Source organism: Taudactylus pleione, unplaced genomic scaffold, assembly GCF_031769625.1.
Source record: "Taudactylus pleione unplaced genomic scaffold, aTauple2 ptg000122l, whole genome shotgun sequence".
Classification (NCBI taxonomy): Eukaryota; Metazoa; Chordata; class Amphibia; order Anura; family Myobatrachidae; genus Taudactylus; species Taudactylus pleione.
In genome coordinates this window covers 2,698,763-2,722,247 of record NW_028284524.1, presented here as the reverse complement: position 1 = coordinate 2,722,247, position 23,485 = coordinate 2,698,763, and the positions used below count along the sequence as shown (strand labels likewise).

At 46.4% G+C, this 23,485-nt stretch overlaps 1 protein-coding gene across 3 annotated transcripts in view; it reads right to left on the bottom strand.

Annotated features, from left to right (window-relative positions):
• ZRANB3 (zinc finger RANBP2-type containing 3) overlaps window positions 1–22,931 on the bottom strand; it is a 413,977-nt gene extending 391,046 nt beyond the window's left edge. For 2 of the 3 annotated variants that reach the window (XM_088472268.1, XM_088472269.1), the window contains exon 1: window positions 22,679–22,930. The gene's annotated coding sequence lies outside the window, so the exon portion shown is untranslated. Of the gene's footprint in view, window positions 1–22,678 lie in introns of all 3 variants that reach the window. The other variant, XM_088472267.1, reaches the window with a different exon arrangement.
• Window positions 22,932–23,485: the final 554 nt, after the last annotated feature.

Below are 23,485 nucleotides of genomic sequence, written 5' to 3'. Positions count from 1 at the left end.
TATTTTTGGGATGTAAAAAAAAAAACATTTGGCTGGAAAAAAAAGCAACATTTCTATCAAAATGTGAACATTTAATTTTGGAAAAAAAAAAACCCTAAAAAAACAAATGTGTCAAATTCATTAGCAAATGGCTAAAAGGGACTGGACCAAACATACTTAAATACATAACAAAGGTCATACTTTAAAAAATGTTTAAATCCAAAAAACATAAGGTAACAGGTAGGTAAACAATAACACAAGCAAAGCAATTAGTAGCTGATTGTCTTTCTGTATTGTAACCAAAATGCAAAAAAAAATTATACATAAAAAAAAAAAAATGTGTTGGGCTTTTTAAAAACAAAATAAATCTGACAACGACATGCGAACGGAATGTAGCAAAAAAATCAAGCATTTTAAACTTTATTTAAACATTTATTTTGTGATTGCTGTGATTACAAAACACAATCAAATAGGAACACAACATGCGTTCCAAATTTAGCTAATAAATCATGGCCATTGAAAATCACCTTCTCGCAAGTGATCCAATTATTAGGTGATTGGTTTTGTGCCTTGTAAAGGAGAATAGCAAAACATCGATTCGCTAAGGGAGCTACGAAGAGACCATCGTCTTTGCGAGATCCGATACCCTACCACAAGCTGAACGAGCAGTCATAATGGAAACTGGATCACACAGTGATGTATCCAAAATACCGTCCATATTGGAGATTCGCGCAAGATAATACATGTACGCCCAAAAAACGGCTTGCCACGCCTGCGTTTTCTCATCTCCACCCCCGTTACCACCCATAAACGGAACAGTCTGTCAATCAAATTACATAGGTCACTTCCTGTTCGCTGTGTATACGAGCGAACGAAAAATGACCGCAATGATCCGGCTGCACATGCGCAATGAGAACCGGACGCATGCGTGGTTTAAAACAATCGAATGCGTACGAGCGAACTGCTGATTGCGTACAGCTCTGAATCAGGCCCTAAATTCAAACTCCTCTCTCCCACCGACAAAGCTCTCATCTCACTGCTCCACCATACATCTCTAATCTCATTTCGTCACACACTACCTCCCACTCTCTTTCTCTGCTTATGATTGCCACATCACCTCCTCCTTGGTCACCACTTCTCATTCTAGTATTCAGGATTTCTCCCAGAATTCTCCTAACCTCTGGAATTCCCTCCCCTGCCCCATTTTCATTCCAGCTTATCAACCGTCCACCTAAAGCTGGCCACACATCTAAAGATTATCTGTTCAACCAGCCACCTTGTTGATTGGTTTGGAAGGAAAATGTGGTAAGGATGAAAGCAAATGACAATCAGCAATTTGCTCCCAAACACCAGAAAATGGACAAAAACTGGTGTTTGAACAAATTGTTTAGATCAAACATTTAACAAACTTGTCTGACGACCATTTTCATCTGTTTTATGGCATTTAGGAGCAAACTGCTGATCAACAGTTACTCCCATCCGTTACCAGATTTTCATTCCAACCAATTAACAAGTTGGCTGGTTGGATGTAAGTTGGTCTAGTGTGTGGCCAGCTTTACTCTGTGTTTGCCCTCTTCTCCCATTGTGTCCATCCATTTTCCCTATAGATTATAAGATCACATGAGCAGGGCACTATCCCCTTTTTTACAGTTATGCTAACTTCTCACTGTAATTACAGTATATAGCTATGTGAATTTATATACCGTCTGTATAATGCGGGCCATACATCTAATGGGCCAATCTCTGATTACGATCCGCCAATGATCTGCAAAATCCAACTTGTTAATAGTCCCCGACTCGCCGGTAATTTTTAGGTTGGAATCAGTAAATCAAGATTGTCTAACATGTCGGATTTTACCAACCACCAGACACAGGCATCGTCAGAACTGGGAATTGCCCCGATGGATGCTAGATTTATTGCCAACTTAAGTCTGTAGTTATGTTGTCAGTTTTATAGAGTCATCTAAATAAAAGAAAATAATTATTTCCTGCTCACCTATATCATTCTGAAGATTTTCATCAATTCCGCAAACATAAGTGGGTTGAATATCAGGACAATAATCTGGAGCACAGGGACATTCCATTTTTATTATGGGAGACATCTAAGGTGGTCCTCCATGGCCATGTTAAGTCCTACGTTTCTAACTATACAAAAAATATGATGCAATATGATGAACTGTCTGATTTATTTGCATCATTTGGTCGATTTCGATGCATAAGAACGACAAATAATGCAGTGTGTACGCACGATGCGCATTCCCAGTTGTCATTGGTCGCATCCTCAGATCTTCCCTGCATGCAGGAAGATCTGGCAATCTTGTTAATGATTCGCCGCAGATCATTCAGTGTGTACACACTACCGAACGATCAGGCCATATGGTTGCATTATATAGTTAACGATCATAACCACCAAACTATGCACGATATGTCGTTTGTTAGATTGCAGAGTGTGTATGCACAATACCGTTTGTCCAGGAGCTCCATGGAGTTCAAGGTAATAATGGTTAACGACATTGCATCATTTGCAGGTCGTCTATAGTGTGTAGGGGTCTTTAATGCTCATTCATTTTTCTTACCAGACGAAAAACACTATTTCAGGCCGGTTCAAATTCAGAACGTGGGGCCCCCTGGGTTAGCATAACTGAACTGCTTCAGAACATCAGTAAATTTGTTAAATAAATTAAGTATACTAATTTAACAATTAAACTGCTACTTATTTGAAATATAATGCTTGAGAAAACTGCTACTAATAGAACACTTTTCTGTATATTCTCATTTCTTCCTAATTTAACACTTTTCAATGTCCTCAGTGTCTGGAGGATAGAGTGTACTTCCATGATGCCTGCTCATTTCTTCCCTGACTGGCTGACTCTGACTGACCTGAGAGACTGCCCCAAAGTGTTTTTCCTGCCGTTTTTACACAGCTACTGCTGCGCTAATGCGACAGCTGCTGAGCCGAATAGAGCCTCCCACACAGTACACCACGCTGCCCCTGTAGAGGAGATATGTCTACAGAGGCCCCGGAATGCAGACACGCTCCCATGGTAATGCTAACAGTTGGCAGTGCCACTGCGTTCCACACAGTCTCACCTCCCTGGAGGAGTGATTGTCTGATCTTTAATCAGCAGGAGCAGGGTGTCTGGGAGGCAGCGGTGCCGCCAGATGATAACATTACCATGGGAGCATGTTTACTATGCAGGTTCTCTGCAGACAAGTCTCTTTTCCAGCTGCGGTGGTGGGGACTATGTGGGAGGTTCCATTCGGCTCAGCAGCTGTCACATTGGCACAGCAACAGCTGTGTAAAAAAGGCGGGAAAACACTTGGGGGCAGTCTCTCAGGTCAGTCAGAGTCAGGCAGTCAGTGAACAAATGAGAAGGCATCATGGAAGTACACTCTATCCTCCAGAAACTGAAAAGTGTTTAATTAGGATGGAATGAGAAGATACAGAAAAGTGTTCCACTAGTAAGTAACAGTTTACTAAAGATTAACCATCAGTAATAAGCAGCAATTTAAGTGTTAAATTAGTTTACTTAATACTCTGGACAAGTTTACTGATATTCTGAAGCAGTTTAGTAATGCTAACCCAGTGTTCACACTAAATCCGGTGAAGGGCAGGACGCCTGGCGTGAAAACGGGAACTATTGTGCGAAAAACGTCCGAAAAAGGGGCACGGTCACTCGAAAAGGGTATGTGTTCTTAACATGTGCCCATTTTTTCGTTACTCACGGAGATGCTGGGCAATCCCAAAGCTCCCCCTTCAGAGTGAAAAGATGGCGTGCGCGCGTCTATTCACCCGACAGTGACTGTTTCATCAAAACTTATACCACCCATGGGACACTGCAGCTTATATGAGGTTCTCAGACTGAGAGGTTTTGGTAGCGGAATTTATAGATTCTATATGTTTCCTTTACATGTTCCTGACCATCTGCCTATTAATTAGCAGTCTGGTAACCATGACCAGGGTTTCTCGACAGGGGTGAACGCTCCTATTTGTCTGGGACGGGTCTCCCTGAATTCCTACACTCTAAAGAATGTGAAGTCCTGCTCTCTGTTGCCTCTAGCTCTCTTTTAATGAGCACAAGAAAAGTATGGCTCATATTACGTCACAAATATAAGCTCAATCAATACTTATCACTACACCTGAACTTCCTTAATAATCCTCAAAATTCCAAAAGACAAAGCTGCATTCCCCTGTGATTATTAGAAAACTATTGGGGGCTTATGTAATCGGGTGGGGGCTTGTGCCGCTGCTAAAATTCATGCAATTGTTCCTGATTTCTACATCTCGGTCCATGGGGTATAGGTGATGACGTCAGGCATCGGGACCCCATAGAGTTAAGTTTTCAGCCTCCCAGGATGCACTAGGGTCCCCCTCCTATACCCCACCCCCGAGCCAAGGCATCTCAGTTTTGTTGGTGCCCGGCTCGGAGTCGGAGCACCTGTTTAGAGGGGGGCTAAGGATAGCCCCTGAAGTTTTCTTCCAGATGTGCAGCCACAGCTGCCTTGAAGTACAGCATGGACAGTCACTACTGACGTCCATGCTGTTTCCCCTACACCCCGCCGGTACCAGAACGCCAGTACTGATCCGGGGATGCTGGTAAGCATCTGGGGTCACGGCTAGCGGTGACCCCAGATGTTTGGGACCATGTCCGGATTCAAGGGGCAGCAGGTAAGCAGCGAGCCCCCTGCCTGGGGACTGGCTGCAGCATGGAGCCAGGTAACTAACCTGCGCTTCCACTACCCCCCTGGGACAGCGGACCGCAGCTGAGCAGTAGCGCTGCGGCATCCCAGGGGTTGATTGCATGCCAGGTGAGCGAGCCTTCCCTGTACACAGCCGGCTCCTCCCCTGCTGCACACAGCCCTCTCTGCTCCTCGGTGGCCATCTTTGTATGGTGAACGCTGCTGGAGCTGCGGACGGTGGCATCGCGGTCTGGTTCCCCCGGCATACCTCTCCTCCGTTGAAACAGGTCTGTGTATGCAGCGCTGTGTCCTACCAGGCTCTGTGTCTGCGTAGTTGAGGAACAGCGCTGACAGTGCAGGGATTAATTTCTTCTGCATTGTATGTGACTTTTGCTAGCGTCTGCTGCCTGTACTTTCACTTTCTACTGTCAGCCATTTTACTGTCCCTGCTCTTCTTCTGCTAAAGCCCTTGCGGTGAGGTGATTGCAGGGTGGTTCTCCCACTATACTAACGAGTATCAGTGAGAGGGGTCACATACTTACCATCATGTCTGAGAGTGAATTTCCTCTCCAGCTTATGTGTACTAAGTGCAATGTACCAATAGCTGAGGGGGAGGGTAACGCGAAAGGGCTATGTCGGCAGTGTTATTTATTGGCGCGGCCAATTACTGCTACGCCTCCGGTACCTTTAACCTCCCTGGGCTTGTTTCGCTGAAGCGCTTACAACCCTAGTGGGCCAAAGCTCCGCCACCTGCGTTTTCCCAGATGGGATTGTCCCAGCAGTCAGTGGTGTCGTCACCCATGCAGGGGTTCCCGAGACAACTGATGGTACCCCACAGTCTCCCTATTTCCCCTCCCCAGGTTTCACAGGAACCTGCGTGGGTTAATTCACTGACAAATTCGGTACAGCATTTGTCGGACGTGTTACAAGGGGAGTCTGTGTTGCGGCCACATAAGCGGCCCGTGGCGTCTGTCTGCTCCTTATGAGGATGACGACGTGACGTCCGATGATGGTGAGATTCTGGATCTATCTGACCAAGAACCTCTCCATACTAAAGAGTCGGTCCAAGGTTTATACTCCTGGCCTTATTCGGGCAGTCCGCACAGCTTTAGTTATTGAGGATTCCTCCGGTGTCCAAGTCCAAATATGCCTTTTTTAAGGATAATAAGGGTGACGCCACAGTGTTTCCTCTTTCGGGTCAGTTAGTAGACCATTTAGAAGAGGTATCAGCCTCAGAGGTGCTTAGCTGTGGCTTATCCGTTTGCGGACAATTATTTTTCTAAGTGGGAATCCCCTCCACAAGTGGATTCTCATGTGACACGCCTAGTCCGTGTCGAAGCTGGAATGTTGCGAATGGCCGCCTAAGCACCATTTTAGATAAACTCACACTTTAGTACATGTGGCAATATTACTATTAGCATCATGCGATTGCATCTGTGACCATCGCCATAAGTTACGGCGATTCATCAAAAGCTAATTTCATGACTTTACGTAGTTTGGGTGCTCTGGATAAAGTGTTTATATTATTATAATTCCCCTAAAGGATATATTTCAGAAATGGCTGTACAGTATATCGAAATTGGATTGCATTAGCTAAACAGAGCAAATGGCCATGTGACAACTAGCCTGTGTAGACAAGCTTCATAGACATAACGTCTGCTCTCACTCCAGGTGGCCCTGCTCGAATACAGCAAGAGGGTCGTTTGTAGCACCTTACATTAGCAGGCTTCCTACAATAAAATACCTTCAAAGCCAAGAGTGTTATCTGAGGTTTGGGTCTTGTAGCTGTGCTAATTTGCATCCACACAGGCCCTGGGAGAACAAAGACCAGTATCTTGGAGCCTGAAAAGGGTGGGGGCTGCTGGGGCATGAGCGGGTCATGGAACTATAAGGCTCAGCATTCCACACTGCTAGGTGTTCACTTAGTTTAAGTGAGATTTAAGTGCACCATTTCTCATACACACATTAATACGCACAATTGCGCTGTTAACTAGTCGCATATTAGCGAATGCATAAGATCCTGTATGAAAACGCTGTTTATTAGCTTCATGCGCACGCATCTGCCCCAAGTTAACTAGCGTCTTTACATCACACCCCGCATACTCACACATTACATATTCACATAAAAGGTTTAATAAGCTTTAAAGTATAAGATTTAAGTTTGTTCATTTAGCATAAATGCTGTGAAATAAAGATTATTTGTTAACTAAGGTTTTATACCTGATAAGTAAGCCGTGATTGGTATTGTACTGATGAGTACTCTTTCAACAGTATTCCGGTACCATCGGTGTGGAGATAGCATCATGCATTCTCAACTTATGGACCGCAGAGACTTCAAGCAACAAAATGTACATTATATGAACAACTGTTAGGATGTTGCATGAGGCAGGAAACCAGAGACCCCCAGTTGTTAGAGGTTGGGTTGTGTCTATTTGAATCAACCTGTTAAATGCCTTGTAACATATGCCCTCTCCTTTAGGACCAATGGTATAAGCAACAAACTTCTCTATTGTGTTGTTTATTTCTGGGGGGTATAAATATGTGTGCTCTGACCCTGGGTTCCTAGTCTTTGTGCTGAATGATGATTGACGAGGGGTTTCTTGCTGATGCCTAACATCTGGACCACAGAGCGCTGCGTATGTATAATTGTACGTGGGTCTGTATAATCTCTTTGCGCTAAGATTATATGAGGATCATAGCGTGTAACTGCTGTACTTTTACTTGAATAATACTTTGTGCTTTGGAACCACAGATTCTAGGTCTGGAGTCTTTATTTACTGTATGACTGCGTACGCAAATTAGCGTCATCCTTAGAGGTTTATTAGAAGGTATAGGCAGGGGTATATAGAGGTTCAAAGAAAGTATCCTTATCCGAAGTGCCACATTGCCCATGCCCTCCTTGAAGGATGCTACTGACCGCAAGGTAGAGATCTGCCTAAAGTCCATTTATTCCCTAGCGGGGGGGCATCCAGACCGGCTATGGCCGTATGTTGGGTAGCCAGAGCTATGGAGCGCTGGGCTGATATTTTGGAGGCGTCCTTGGCTTCCGACTGTTTGGCTGAACAGGCCAAGGTGGTAGGCAATCTATGGGATTCGGCCACTTACATCAATGAAGCGGCCTTGGATATCAGTATCCTCACATCTCGGATTTCTTCGGCAGCTGTTGCTGCTCGTCGCACCTTATGGTTGCGATCTTGGAAGGCGGACGCTGATTCCAAAAAGGGCTTAGAAGCATACCTTTTAATGGAGAAGTCCTATTTGGTCAGGATCTGGACAAAATTATAGCCATGCTGGCGGCAGCCAAATCTGCATGTCTCCCGTCTGCTGCGGTCCCTTCCAGTTCAGATACGTTGTCCTTTCGGCCTTACAGGGCCCAGGGTAGGCCTAAAGCACAGTCTTTTCCCCGACAGGCTGGGCCCAAAAAAATCGGCCAAGCCCAGGAAACAGGCCTGGAGTACCAGACGTCCGGCCCCTATGTCAGATGACAAACCTTCGGCCTGCTGGTCCAGGCCTTCCTTTGGGGGATCCCAAAGTGGGAGGCCGCCTGCTGCTGTTCGCCCAGTGTTGGTCGATAACCACGACAATTGGGTTCACAAAGTGGTTCCTCACGGGTATGCCCTCTCCTTTCGGCACAGGCCCCCATCCCGGGTTCTTCACCACGGGCCTTCCATTAGACCGGAACAAAGCCTTGGAACTGCGGAAGGTCTTGCGCACTATGCTCCAGGCTGGAGTTATAGTGCTTGTTCCATTCTCCCAGAGGGGCCAGCGTTTCTATCCCAATCTATTTTTGGTGCAGAAACCCAATGGGTCGTACCGTCCAATTCTCAACCTCAAGGCCCTCAACAAGTCCTTGCGGGTGCCGCGGTTTCGGATGGAGACCCTACAGTCCATCATTCTGGCGCTGGAACCTGGGGATTACATGGTGTCATTGGTCATACAGGACGCTTACCTGCATGTCCCTATTCTTTTACGCCATCAACAGTTCCTCAGGTTTGCAATCCGCAACGATCACTTCCAGTTCCGGGCGTTACCTTTTGGCCTGGCGACAGCACCACGAGTGTTCACCAAGGTCATGGCGGCTTACCTGCGGCTGCAGGGAGTCCGCATGTTGCCGTACCTAGATGACCTTCTGTTGGTGGCAGGATCTCCACAGCTCCTTCTACACCAGTACTGCAACGTCACGGCTGGTTAGTAAACTGGCAAAAGTCCACCCTGATCCCGCCTCAGAGGATTATGCACCTCGGAGCCTTATTGGACTCCAGACAGCAGAGGCTCCTGGTGACGGGGGAAAAGATCTCTGCCTTACAGTTGAGGGTGCGCAGTTGTCTGCAGAGTCGCCGAGTGTCTCTGCACTCGGTGATGAGGTTACTGGGCTCCATGGTGTCAGTATTCGACATGGTGGAATATGCCCAGTTTCACTCCAGAACTCTGCAGCAATTGATCCTGTCCAAATGGAATGGACTGCCTCAGAGTCTAAAGTCCCAGACGATGGTGCGCACTCCGGAGGTTCGCCTGTCTCTAGCCTGGTAGTTGCAGACGACCCACCTCAACAAGGGTCGTCCATTTTGGGTGGCGAACTGGGTCCTGTTAACAACGGACGCCAGTCTTCGGGGCTGAGGAGCTGTCACGGGTCCACACTTGTTCCAAGGCAGGTGGACTCAGGCGGAAAAGGAGCTTCCAATAAACATCTTGGAACTCCGCACGGTTTTCAATGCTCTCCAGCAGGCACATCGGGTTCTCCAAGGTCACCCAGTGCAGGTCCAGTCGGACAACGCCACCACCGTGGCCTATATAAATCGGCAAGGAGGAGCCCGAAGTCGGGCGGCACTCGTAGAGGTGTCCCGCATCCTGGTCTGGGCAGAGCGCAATCTCCCGGCCATATCACCAGTCTTCATCCCGTAGTCCTAAACTGGGAGGCGGACTTTCTTAGTCGCCAGGATGTTCAACCGGGGGAATGGTCTCTGCACCAGGACGTCTTTCAACTTCTGGTGGACAGGTGGGGTCTTCCAGAGATAGACCTCATGGCGTCACGGCACAAAAACAAGTTGCCGGTGTAAGGGTCTCGAACAAGAGACGAAAAGGCGTCTCTGGTGGATGCTCTGTCCGTCCAGTGGACGTTCCGGTTTGCTTATCTCTTTCCTCCGTTTTCCCTTCTTCCACGGGTAAACCGGAAATTCAAACAGGAAGGAGGAACGCTCCTGTTGATAGCTCCCGCGTGGCCCAGGCGGCACTGGTTCTCAGACCTTCAGAGTCTGTCCGTGGACATTCCTCTGAGGTTGCCGCTACGACCGCACCTGCTGTCACAGGGTCCTTGTCTTCACCCGGACCTGACTCGGCTGTCTTTGACGGCGTGGCTGTTGAGACGGCCATGTTAAGGTCCAGGGGGTTTTCCAGCTCTGTGGTACAAACTATGCTAAGAGCTCGGAAACCATCTTCTGCAAGGATATACCATCGTGTGTGGCATACGTTCTTCCAATGGTGTCGACCGAGAGGTTATGCCCCTCGGGAGTTCCGTCTGTCTAGAATGTTAGCTTTCCTACAGGCGGGACTAGACCATGGGCTTCGCCTTGCTTCTCTGAAGGTGCAGGTGTCTGCCCTGTCTGTCTGGTTCCATAGTAGGATTGCTGCAATCCCTGATGTACGCACCTTTATGCAAGGTGTTCTTCGAATTCAGCCGCCTTTTGTTCCACCGGTGGTGCCTTGGGATTTAGCTGTGGTCCTGAGGGCTCTCCAGGGACCGCCGTTTGAACCACTGGGCTCAGTGGACCTTAAACGGCTGACAGCTAAAACAATTTTCCTTCTGGCCATTGCTTCGGCCAGACGTGTTTCTGACTTAGGGGCTCTCTCCTGTAGACCCCCTTTCCTGATTTTTCATGGGAACAGGGCAGTGCTGCGCACTCGTCCTGAATTTCTTCCCAAAGTTGTTTCAAGTTTCCATATCAACGAGGAAATCGTTGTGCCGGCTTTTAACTCACCTGACCTTTCAGTGGGTGAGGCCACTTTGGACGTTGTGAGGGCCTTAAGGATTTATGTTGATCGCACTTCTTCGTTTAGGAAGTCGGACGCCTTGTTTGGCCTCTATGGCTTCCGTAAAAAGGGTTGGCCTGCTTCAAAGCAAACTTTGGCAGGTTGGATTCGTATGGCAATTTCTGAAGCTTATCTTCATGAAGGCCTTCCGGTTCCATCCTCTGTGAGGGCTCATTCCACTAGGTCTGTGGGTCCTTCGTAGGCAGCTCGACGTGGTGCCTCTGCAGTCCAGATCTGCAAGGCTGCCACGTGGTCCTCTGTCCATACCTTTGTGAGGTATTACGCGTTTGACACCTTTGCCTATCAGGATGCTTCCTTCGGGCGGCGGATTCTCCTTTCAGCACAGGAGCGTCCCCACCCTTGAAGGATACTGCTTTGGGACATCCCCAAGGTATCCTGTGGATACCCTATGGACCCTGAAGTAGAAAATATGAGATATGGTAAGAACTTATCTCTATTTCTACGAAGTCCATAGGGTTCCACAGGACTCCCGCCCTGTCGCACTTGTGCTGCAGATGGGCTTTACTCTGGTCACCGTTTTTTTCCGTCTCCCTCTGGGGAGAATGTGATTCTTGTGTGTGTCCAGATCTTTTTTCTCTCTCTTCCATCTCCTCCTCCGGCCTATGGCTTGGAAAGTAACTGAGATGCCTTGGCTCGGGGGCGGGGTATAGGAGGGGGACCCTAGTGCTTCCTGGGAGGCTGAAAACTTAACTCTATGGTGCCCGATGCCTGACGTCATCACCTATACCCCCAAGGTATCCTGTGGAACCCTATGGACTTCGTAGAAACAGAGATAACAAAGGTAAGTTCTTACCATATCTCATTTTTTTAAACCAGCAATCATTTTAAAGGCAAAACCAAGCTGATTTTGCTTTTAAAATGAATGCCGCTTTTAAAAAAAAAAAAAAAAAACACGAACACTCGCATAAATTCACGCAGTGGCACAAGCTCGCACCCTATTACATAAGCCCAATAGACTTCAAACTGTTGGCCAGCTCTTGCACAAACCAGCTAAAAAGCCAATGACCGATAGTCAGATTTGTGTCTACCCTGCCATTCCTTCAGGCCCAACACTATGCCAGTATGGTAACTGATACTTTTAGTTATACTGACTGGTCAACCCTTTACAACCTCCTCTTCCGCCCACTCACTCATAAGGTCATATCTCATTATGCATTTTTGCGGGCCCCACTTGACTATAGTAGTCTCAACATTGAGCTAAGCAAATGGCGAGACCACTTCCCACACATGTACATAGATTCGTTACTCAAAGCCCTCACCATCACTCCTGAATTACTACCAATCTCAACTTATGTTGAAATGCTTATTTATGACTGTCTAAACAATTTGAAATTGGCCTCTTATCCTCTTATAATGGTCTCAAATGTGGTTTCCATAGGGTGGATCGGTTTAATTGTTTATGGGATTGTCCACTTGCAGTATTAAATATTTTGGATGCCCATTTTTTGTTTTGCTAATCTGTTCTTGATTAATATCTTTCCTCTAACAGCGGAGTGGGTTATCTTTAGCATATTACAAAAGGTACTATGTTTTCTCTAGGTAGTCATAGATTGCTTTTAGTGGTCTCAGAGTCTGCTAGGAAAACTATACTACGGATGTGGATTCAACAAACCCACTGTCCATGGCAATATTTCAGCTAAGTTACATCCACTGCATGGATTGTGTGGAGGCCTTCCTCTAGAAAGAAAGTCACAATCAAAAACTAATTGAGATGTGGGAGACTTACATAGCCATTTTCTCAGACCCAATCCAGCATCGCATTAGAAGTTGCTTCCACGCTACTTCTTGGCATGAATAACATATGTGATTCAATAATCCCCCATTTGTACTGTCAACTTGACTATGCTGTTCCCTGCCCGATTTGAAGTAGCTGAAAAGCACCCTGCCCTATAGACGGCGCCCTGCTGAAACAGCAGTCCCCACCTGCGGAACACATTGTCCAGCGGCGGAGAAAAGTCCAGGTGAATAAATCACTGGCAACAAGAGCAAGTGAATAGATGCCGTGCGCATCTATTCACATTGTGGGGAGAGCTTTGGGACAGCCCAGCATCTCCGAGAGTTCTAAGCACGCCTCCTACAGTGATGAAAAGGGGATGACTCAAGAACACTCCTCTTTTCTAGCAAACATGCTTGTTTTGGGCGCACACACAGCAGTGCCCTACATTAATAGCCTTCCTGTCCCCTCCTAGAAGAAACACTATTACTTGCTCTATTGGTCTCTGGACCCACCACTTTATTTATTTTTTAAGGGTTTTCCTTGGCCCTGCCTTTTAGATCCCTTCTGTAAAACTGGTATGTTCTTTATACATTTTGAAGGTTATTCACACTATGTCTTACCTTTCATATTTACATCTTATATTTGTTATTTTGATTGTTTTTTTTTTTCTCAAATCCATTTACATTTTGTGACATGCCTTTCATATTTACATACTATATTTGTTTTTAGGTACTTGTGTACTTTACAGACTCATTGCAGAGAGAACCCAAGTGTCCTACACTCATTATTATTAGCAATCATGGTAATGTCTAAATCCCCTTCAGGGAGAGGACCCTGACGTCATCAGCCAGTGTCCAGCATCATTCCCTACCATCCAAGTGGGCATAGAGGGAGGAATATAACCTTGAAGCGAGCCAATGAGCCCGAAGCGTGGTGAGCGCAGCGAGCCCGCGAGGGGACAACTTTCTTCTTTAGGTACTTGTGTACGTAAAGTACACAAGTACCATTTAAAACTTCATTGGGTTCACTCTGCAATGAGTCCGTAAAGTACACAAGTACCTGTTTTTATTATTATTAATATCCTTTAATCATATAGCGCCACAAGTGTTCTGCAGCACCTTACAAAAACAAAAATAAGTCAGGAAACCAGTGACTTACAGTACAATACAATGCAGGACAAGGTTTATATACATACATTGCAGCATTAGTAATCATAACACACAAATACTAGATTTGTTATTTTGATTGACCATTGCTCCGATTAGTTGTTACTAATTCATTGTCAGTTTATTTTATTAACAAGCTACAATAAAACAACATTTAAAAAAAAAAAATCAATCAATTGCTCAAAAAGTTGACACAAATATTATGCTGGGTATACACTTTGACAGCGGATCAGTCAGCAGACTAATTCATCAGAGCCGACGATCGGTAAGCTATACACACTTACCAATCAGACGCTCTGTGTGTCTGGGCTGACATCACAACTGGGCGGGCCTTAAAATTTGCCCGTCCAGTCAAGTTATCAGTGTTGGCGGATCACCCATACACACAGCCAGATATATCAGCATTGGCTGTGCAGCAGGGCCGACCCGACATTTAAAACGGCACCCGCGTGCTTTACACTGACTGCGGATGCAGTTTTTAAGTTTTACCTGCAAAGCCGCTGCTTTGTAAATAAAGCCCTGGAGGGATTAAATTGAAAGCAGCGTTGAATAAGAGATATTGGCTGAATGTCAATAAAGCTTTTCCAGACTTCAAAAAACTGTTGAGTATATTTCTCTATCTGAAGAGAGGCTTCTAACCAGTCCATACATGAAGAAAAACAGATATTATTTAAAAATGTTCAGACGGAGGAACAGTTTGGATCCACACCTTGAGGCTACTCTTTCTGGCTGCTGCCGATATGGCCATGAGTAGTTTCTTTCCCTCCTTGGAAACTCTAGTGCCCAAAGGAAGGATCCCTTAAACAGCCTATTCCAGAGTTAGAGGAACATAATTAAAGCATCCGAAGCAAACCTCCAAACCCAGACCCAAAACCTGTTGATAACCCGGCAAGACCAGAAACAATGTAAGCAATCTGCTTCAGAAGGGATTTGTGTGCCTAAATAAGTAATAGAGCTAGTTACCCTGGTTAAGGGAATGTGTGCTGCCCAAGATGGGCGAGTTATCAAAACTGACCTGGAAGGCTGAAACGAATTGGAATTCTGAAATTTCATGAAAGGACACAAAGATGAGGCAGGATTAGACACACACAGCAGAATATCATCCACAATGGCAAAAACCTTTAAAGTTTTGATCCCCTACGCAAATTCCCTGAAAGGAAGTCCCATTTTGTAAGATATGTAGCATGGAATCTAGAAGAAGGTTAAACAACAGGGGTAAAAGGGGACAATCTGGTCTAGAACCCAGAGACATTACAATTGGGAAACCTCTGGACCCATTAATAAGGAAAGCAGTGTGGGCAATAGTTTAGAAATAATTATTAAGAGTCATAAAGTTGAGGGCAAAGTCTCTGGTGCTCAGTACTTTTGTAGAAAGGGCCAGGAAATTATATCAAATGCTTTTTGGGCATCTAGGCTGAGAAGAACATTAATGAAAGTAGGAGAGGAAGCGGCAACCACAGCAATCGCCGTCTGAATGCCTCTGATCGAATGACGAGCATGTACAAAACCAAACTGATGATCAGTGAGTAGCAAGGGCAGGATACTTTGCAACCTATTGGCCATAATATTCGCAAAAATTTCGAAATCCACATTGAACAGTGCGAAAGTAGGAGTGAGGGCAAAGGTCTTTATTAGGCATGAAAAAGAGAGGTATGGGCTTGATTAAAAGTCAGGTAGGAAGGGTGTCATCAATAAATGGTCCTATAAAGGTCAATAAGAATGAGGAGAATATCAGTTTGTAGAAGCTTAAAATATTCCCTGGTGAAGCAGTCTGGGCAGTGAGATTTATGTAACTGTTAGTTGGAGATGACAGATGATATTTTGTCAAGAGTGACATCAGCGTCAAGTAGTTCACGTTAGGAAAGCGTCTGAGTGGGCAGGTGTGCTTCATCATTCAGTCTAGTCACGAGGCAAGAGCAAGGGGTCGTTGCCATATAAAGATTCATGTAATACTGAAAGTGTCAGCTATAGCGGGGGTGGAAGTGAGAGGGGGAAAAGGAGGAGTTGGTTTAATTGCAACAATGTGGTTTCTACGAGTAGTAGCTCTAGACATGGAAGCCAATAATTCGTTTGTTACCCCAGTCATAAAATGTATTTTGTGTATAGTCCAATTTAGTCTGTCATTGTTATAGAACACTAAAGTAGATTTGGCTTGTTTGTAAGTAGATAGGGAAGTCTCAGTATGATCCGAGGGATAGGCATAATAGGCCACATGTAGAGAAAGAAGGAGCAGTAGGGGGCGTCTCGGGAGCTAGGCTAGGCAAGAAATTATATTTCCGCACAAGACAGACTTCAAGATTTCCAGAGCAGGATGCGATCCTTCCAGTGTTCAATGTTTTTATCCATAAAGTCTGTCCACGCATGGTGGAAAAACTGAAAGCATTCAGAAGCATACAAATAAGCTGGGAGTCCCCAAATTCCGTCAACAAACAAAAGATAGATGTAAAAACATTGAAATCAGAGCATGAGCATTAATAATAAGTATCTCTCCAACATCTGCCTCTAGCACCTTCAAAATAAGGTTATCATGTAGAAGAAAAAAATAAACTCTAGAGAGGGAGCCATGAACCCCAGAAAGAAAGGTTTATGAACGATCCGAGGAAAGCAGCGACCTCCAGTTCAGTCAGTCCATGAATAATCTAAAATTAGTAAATGGAGATAAAAAGGCGTGGGGAAGGAGATTGGTCCAGTTCTGGATCGTCCACCACATTAAAATTGCCCCCACAATTAAATTTGGAGTGTTATGCGTAGAGAGCAGTTGAGAAAGAGTTTGCAAGAAATTGTGAGGGAGAATAATAGGGGAACATATGATAAAAAAAATATAACAGGCATCCAAAATTTAAATATCCAACAAAATATATCTACCTAAGTGGTCAAGCAATGTATCAAAAATAGTGTAAGAGATGGAGCAGTGTAGTAAGATGGCTACCCCATGGGATTTATCCTTGTACGTGGCAGATGTGCATTCAGCAACAAACAAGTCTCTGAGAGCGGAATAGTCTGTAACCTCCCAATGCGTCCCTGAATAAACACATCAGGACGCAGTTTCGAAGGGGTTATGTGACCTTTTTATGTTTAATGGGTGTGTTCAGCCAGTCGACAACCAGGAGATTAGGTGAAATGCCAGGGGAGAGGAGAGGGGCATGGAAGTGGACAAATAGGTCCATGAACTTATCACCGATCCTTTGTGCTTTTAGCCAAAATATCCTTTTTTTTTGTCCGAAAAAATAGAATATAGGGGAAAAATTGTTGAAAAACGAGGATTATCGGCGAAAGATCCCTGTTTTACGTTGATCGCGGCAAATTGGATACCAGCCTTAGTATCTTATTGCCAAACTGTACTTTATATTGCTCATCCTCATAGGATGACCATTTTTGTAGACCACATTCAGCTATAGAGCTTGTCAATCATATCGGTATTGAAAAAAAAAAAAAATTCTGCAAGCTGGTACCTGATGGAAAAGTTGAACACATATGTAACTAAGAGACATTTGGGAAATAATATGTACTGCTATTGTATACTGGAATGACATGTATTTAAATGACAGTGTTCCTCGACTCCCCATCCAACTGAAGACCTGTCACTTACCCAGCATGCCAAGGTTACATGAAATATATTTTATGAAGTATCTTCTGTAAACAAAAGACAACAAATCAAATGGAAAGAGACAGGATTATAAAATCCAACAGTTGGGATGGTAAGTGTGCGAAAAAACAAACAAAAGGATAATCATTCTGTGAGATATATATTCAGATATATAAACAAGAACATGTACACACTTTTTACTATTTAGCCCTGTAGAAAGCCTAAGGGCCCGATTCTGAGTTGGACGCAGTCATGTCCATGTCTGGGTGTTTCGCCAATCTAATGTCTGCGACTTTCTGCAAATGCCACGAGCAAAGCCCTTCCCTGGTGTACATAATGGGTCCAAGGGTGCATGGACTAAGACACTCACTTTTAGAGTCCGCAGATGGTGGAATGCCACTTGGTGCATCTTTAGACGCCACCATCGGTCGCACCATTGAAACTTGCACCAGCCTTATGGCTGGTGCAGATTATCCATCTGAGTATGGCCTCCTATGTGAACGAATCTGCATCGCTGTACGAAAACACTTCAGCAACACTCCCATTATACACCAATAAGATGGACTATTTCAGTGCGTCTGAATAGGCACCTCCCAGTCACCGCCTAGGAACGCCCTATACATTTTCAAGCTACATTTCCATGCACGAGTCTGAAATCCCAAGTGTGACTCTGTACATACAATCAGGACGCATGCGCGGTGTGACTTAGGTACAACTCCCATGAACATCAGCATTGCATGCAACTCAGAATTGGGCTCTAAGGCAGAGGTTCCGAAACTCCACCATTACAGTCCAGGTTTTAAGAATATTCATGCTTGAGTTCAGATGGTTTAAATCAAATTGACTGAGGTACTAATTAAGTTACATGTGCTCAAGTATGCATATCCTTAAAACGTGGACTGTAATGGTGGACTTTGGGAAGCTCTGCCCTAAGGGTTTGATGCAGATTTGGCAGTTCCAAATTCTTGTATTAAAAAAAAAATAAAACTATATTCTATACTGCACAAAAAAATTGTATGCACATACTTTCATATACAGAATCAGATACCTCTTGCACGTAACTAATTCTACTTAGAGACAAGATGGGAGGAAAGGGACAGGCACGAACAGATAAGCTCAGTAAAGACATCTTCATGTAATTGCAGTATAATAGGATGTATAATGTATAACACAGCCATGTATCTGATGCAGGTGCTTGAAAAAATGTATAAATTGTGGTTAGAAACTATGTGAAATCCAGTTGTAACTTAGTAACCAGAGTGGCTTTTTCACTATAGGGGCGACTCAATTCCACGGGAATCGAATAGCGCTGAGAGCGAGCTCCCGGACCTATTCAAATCAGTGCGCTGTTTGGAAGGGCTAAGGATTTTTTTCTTACACCCCCTGGGGATGCAAGAAGAAATCCGACCAAAGTGCCAGGCACGCAGCTGATTTTCTGCTTAGCGCGGCACTAACAGCCACGCGCCCGGCACTTTGGTCAGAGAATGCCGCTTAAGGCACCTTAACACCCTTGTTAAGGCTCGATAATCGGCATTCTCCGACCAAACAGCGCACTAAATTGAATAGCTCTGGGAGCTCACTCCCGGCGCTATTCAATTTGTGTTGAATTGAATCGCCCCCTATGTGACCAATCAGAGTGAAGCTGCTCTGTTCTGGGTTAATTACAGGCCTCCTCCCATTCATTGTCCATGTGAACTTTCTACTATTTTTTATGCAGTCACAAAAGGGAGCAGCGGCACTCGTCGAAAACAGACAATTAAAGCAGGGTTGAATAAACCTCTAATGTCACTTCAAATATATGCATAAAAATCAGAAAGAGACTCCCCATGATTTAGGTGATTAATAAATTGGCGAAAGAGTGTTGGGAAGGTCTTTAATGTATTTTATCGTGGTCTGTGTGTTTTTTTTTTCTCCAGTATATTTTTATGTGGTACTACAAACATCAGCTCTACTAGCACCAACATGTACAATCAGTTTAGGGCTACCACGGCTTGCTGGAGTCAGTTGAGTTGCATCCAAAAAATACTTTACAATACTTTATTAACCCACAAGCAGCAATGCTGAAATGAGCCTCAATGCTTTCAACATGAGGCTGTTTTTTACTTTCATTGAGGATATAATGCAATTTTTTTTCTTTTACGGGCTTGATACCACTGGCAATAGAGGTCACCTGAATGCGGTGGGCAGGCCCATAATTATGGCCATTATTATGCTAAGAACCCCTTTGATGTAAGCAGTATTATTATTAGGTTTAGCATGGTTAGAGTTTGCACTTGCATTTTTTCTCTTTTACCGCTGGCAATTCTGCAACATGCTCAACAGGCTGACATTATGACAGGGGAAGCCCAAGCTGCAGATTTCCCTGTGAACAGCAAAGCCTGTAATGTTGTGGGTAAAAGCTGGTCCATAGTGAAGCTGGGTACATCTTATACAATGTATTGTACGATATAACATTCAGACACGGATCAAAATTAAATATCGCACACATCAAATAGTGTGTACGGCCGATGCGTTGTTCATTGCATCATCCCATCTGCTGTTGTGCACTGCAGATGAGACAATGCAATGAACGACGCAGTGCAGTTATATTCGTTCAGTTATATGCAGCATGTAACCATACATAACACCGCCGTACACCAGATCGTGCAGTGTGTACAGGACACACGATGAAAAGGTTATACTGCATCGTCGCTGGGTTGCACCATCGTATGGTGTGTACCCAGCTTAAGTCTACTGAAAAAGCCAGATCAATACTAAGCAGTCTTCTCCCCAGAAAATGTTGCCAGCCAGGCGGCATCAAGAAGTAGTTGAGTGCAATAATAAAATCCTTCCCTTATATTGATTTAAACACAATATTAACATTTTATATATTCATTCTTCTCCTTTCTAGAGGACCAGTTATCTGCAGCTTTTCAATAATCTGTAGGATCTAGTACCTCTAATGAAATCAGTTTCAGATTATTTAGTGAGCTGCTTCATGCCATTCCTTAAACAGGTTCTAATTTGTTTTAGAGCAGAAAAAACTTAGAGCTGACCAGATACAGAACTGCACACTTGCTTTTGGACACAAATACATTTTTTAATAGCTGACCAGATACTAACCCACTTAATATCTGGACAGATAGCAGTGCTGACCAGATACTGGCCCACTTGCTGGCTACACAGTAAGCCCAGTAACAAATAGCACGCTGGCTAGACACAGATGGCAGCGATGCCCAGATACTGCACCACTTGTTATCTGGACTGATAGCCAGCCCAGAGACTTCCCCACTTGCTATCAGGACACAAATCGCAGCGCTGTCCAAGTACTGTCCCAGTTGATGGCTGGTCACCCTCTTTACCCTGTATCCAGTCCCAAGATAACCTTCTTACACTGTGTCCATTCCCAATGCACCCCCCTTCCTCTGTGTCCTGTCCCAAGACACTCCCCATCCCCAGAATCATGTCCCCAGAGAGGCTCCATCCTCAGCATCCTGTCCCCAGACAACCCCCTTCCCCAGCCTCCTGTCCCCAGACAACCCCCTTCCCCAGCCTCCTGTCCCCAGACAACCCCCTTCCCCAGCCTCCTGTCCCCAGACAGCCCCCTTCCCCAGCCTCCTGTCCCCAGACAGCCCCCTTCCCTAGCCTCCTGTACCCAGACAGCCCCCTTCCCTAGCCTCCTGTCCCCAGACAGACCCCTTCCCCAGCGTACTGTCCCCAGACAGACCCCTTCCCCAGCGTACTGTCCCCAGACAGACCCCTTCCCCAGCATCCTATTCCCAGACACCCACCTTCCATTGTGAGCAGTACCCACTACACCACCCTTCCCCAGTGTCCTTTTCCCAAACACCCCCCTTCCATTGTGTGCAGTCACCAAAACACATACCTCCTTCACGTTTCCAGACCCAATACCTAATTTCCATTGTATAAAGCCCCTAGACACCCCACCTTCCCTTGTATGCAACCCCCAAACACCCCCTTTTCCATGTGTCTAGTTCCATGCATCCCCACTTCTCTTATGGTCAGACCAGTCCCCAGATGCAACTTTTCCTTGTGTGCAGTACAATCACCAGACACCCCATTTCTCCTGTGTCCAGTCCCCAGACATCCCCTTCCCTTGTGTCCTGTCCCCAGACATCCCCTTCCCCCTGTGTCCAGTCCCCAGACATCCCCTTCCCCCTGTGTCCAGTCCCCAGACATCCCCTTCCCCCTGTGTCCAGTCCCCAGACATCCCCTTCCCCCTGTGTCCAGTCCCCAGACATCCCCTTCCCTTGTGTCCTGTCCCCAGACATCCCCTTCCCCCTGTGTCCTGTCCCCAGACATCCCCTTCCCCCTGTGTCCTGTCCCCAGACATCCCCTTCCCCCTGTGTCCTGTCCCCAGACATCCCCTTCCCCCTGTGTCCTGTCCCCAGACATCCCCTTCCCCCTGTGTCCAGTCCCCAGACATCCCCCTTCCCCCTGTGCCCAGTCCCCAGACATCCCCCTTCCCCCTGTGCCCAGTCATCCCCCTTCCCCCTGTGCCCAGTCCCCAGACATCCCCCTTCCCCCTGTGCCCAGTCCCCAGACATCCCCCTTCCCCCTGTGCCCAGTCCCCAGACATCCCCCTTCCCCCTGTGCCCAGTCCCCAGACATCCCCCTTCCCCCTGTGCCCAGTCCCCAGACATCCCCCTTCCCCAGACATCCCCCTTCCCCCTGTGCCCAGTCCCCAGACATCCCCCTTCCCCAGACATCCCCCTTCCCCCTGTGCCCAGTCCCCAGACATCAACCTTCCCCCTGTGCCCAGTCATCCCCCTTCCCCCTGTGCCCAGTCCCCAGACATCAACCTTCCCCCTGTGCCCAGTCCCCAGACATAAACCTTCCCCCTGTGCCCAGTCCCCAGACATCCACCTTCCCCCTGTGCCCAGTCCCCAGACATCCCCTTCCCCCTGTGTCTAGTCCCCAGACATCCCCCTTCCCCCAGTCATCCCCCTTCCCCCTGTGCCCAGTCCCCAGACATCCCCCTTCCCCCTGTATCCAGTCCCCAGACATCCCCTTCCCCCATGTGCCCAGTCCCCAGACATCCCCTTCCCCCATGTGCCCAGTCCCCAGACATCCCCTTCCCCCATGTGCCCAGTCCCCAGACATCACCCTTCCCCCTGTGCCCAGTTCCCAGACATCCCCCTTCCCCCTGTGCCCAGTCCCCAGACATCCCCTTCCCCCGTGTCCAGTCCCCAGACATCCCCCTGTGTCCAGTCCCCAGGCATCTCCTTTCCCTGTGTCCCAAGATGATCCCTTTCCCCTGTGCCAAGTCCACAGACATCCCTTTACGCTGTGTCCAGGCATCCCGTTCCCGTTTCCAGTCCCCAGGCATCCTCTTTCCTTGTGTCCCCAGAGGCATCCCTTTCCCGTGTCCAGTTTCCCCAGACCCCCTCACTCCTTGGGCGTGCTCCCACAATTTCCTATCGATCCCCGCTCCCTGCCGTGCGGTCCCGTCGCTCCAGCCCAGCAATCCCAGCATTTGTATAACATGATGATGTCACTCACGCAGTTTCTACGTTATTCTCAGAATGCCGACAGCAGCCCCTCCGATCTACGTCAGAAAGCTAGCAACGTGACGTCATTCAAACTTCGCGCTCGGGTTGGGGGAAGTGACGTACAAGGGTCACTAGGTCTGCTGCAGTCTGATCTGCACGCCCAGTCTCTGGCACCAGCGCTGGGATCCGAAGCTCCTGTATATATTCCTAAACAGACACGCACATGCACATTACAGTACAGACACGCACATATACCCGCCCGTCCCGGGTCCGGGATAATAGTCACTGGTTCCTGTCCAGCACTTTCCGCCACAGAAATATTCGAGCTGCAGCCGCTGTAAAACCAACAGGTCATATAGCTGCTACACTCACTCATTCATTACAAGGGACAGATTGCTACAATTTCTCTTATTCTGTAAAATAAATGCAAGCCTTAGTAACGAGGCTAAAGTTAGCTTCTTATTCGGCCAACTTATTTAATTCTTATTCGTGCTCCAGCTTCTTATGTAGAACATGTCATATTGAAACAATTAAATCAAGTTAGATCACTAAGTTTACGGTAATGCCTAGATTCCCTCCGTGAAGAGGACCCTGACGTCACTATTGTCCCGCCCTCCTCTGGATACAGAGGGGCAATATAATCTTGTGGCGAGCCAACCGAGCCCAATGCATGGCGAATGGACATGTTTCTTTTTTAAGTGGACTTTATTGGCATGGAACCGCACTTCCACCCTCACTACACGTCACTTCCAGGTCCCTAGTGCGAAGGGGAAATAATCTCAACCCTAAATTTACATTGTAAAAACAATACTGTCTC